Source organism: Myotis davidii, unplaced genomic scaffold, assembly GCF_000327345.1.
Source record: "Myotis davidii unplaced genomic scaffold, ASM32734v1 scaffold892, whole genome shotgun sequence".
Lineage (NCBI taxonomy): Eukaryota > Metazoa > Chordata > Mammalia > Chiroptera > Vespertilionidae > Myotis > Myotis davidii.
The window spans coordinates 258636-259143 of NW_006284341.1; positions in this window are offsets into that span (position 1 = coordinate 258636).

Genomic DNA, 508 nt, shown 5'->3' on the forward strand with positions numbered 1-508 from the left:
CATAATAATGTAGTTAATGAGAGTAAACTTGACAGGGCTTTGAATTCTGGATTAGCACATAAATTCATGTTAGTCTTATTGTGATCATAACAATAGAAACTGTACAAACGATTGGTGTCAGTGGCTCTCAAATGTTAATACACTGATTCCCAGCCTACTTGGTTGTGTCCCAGCAACTGGCATTGTTAACATGCATTGTGATTCTGATACAGAATATCTTGCTTGTACTGTACTTTGAGAAACCATGATGCAGTGTCTGAAAGAACTTCCATAAAAGGAAGGCAGCAGTACCTTGTCTCCAATAAACTGTTTCTATATAGAGTGGCCCCTTCACATCCTCCTGATCTCTCTCTCTCTTTTTAATATATCGTTATTGATTTCAGAGAGGGAGAGGGATAGTTAGAAACATCAATGATGAGAGAGAAACATCGATCAGCTGCCTCCTGCACGCCCCCTACTGGGGATGTGCCCACAACCGAGGTACATGCCCTTGACTGGAATTGAACCT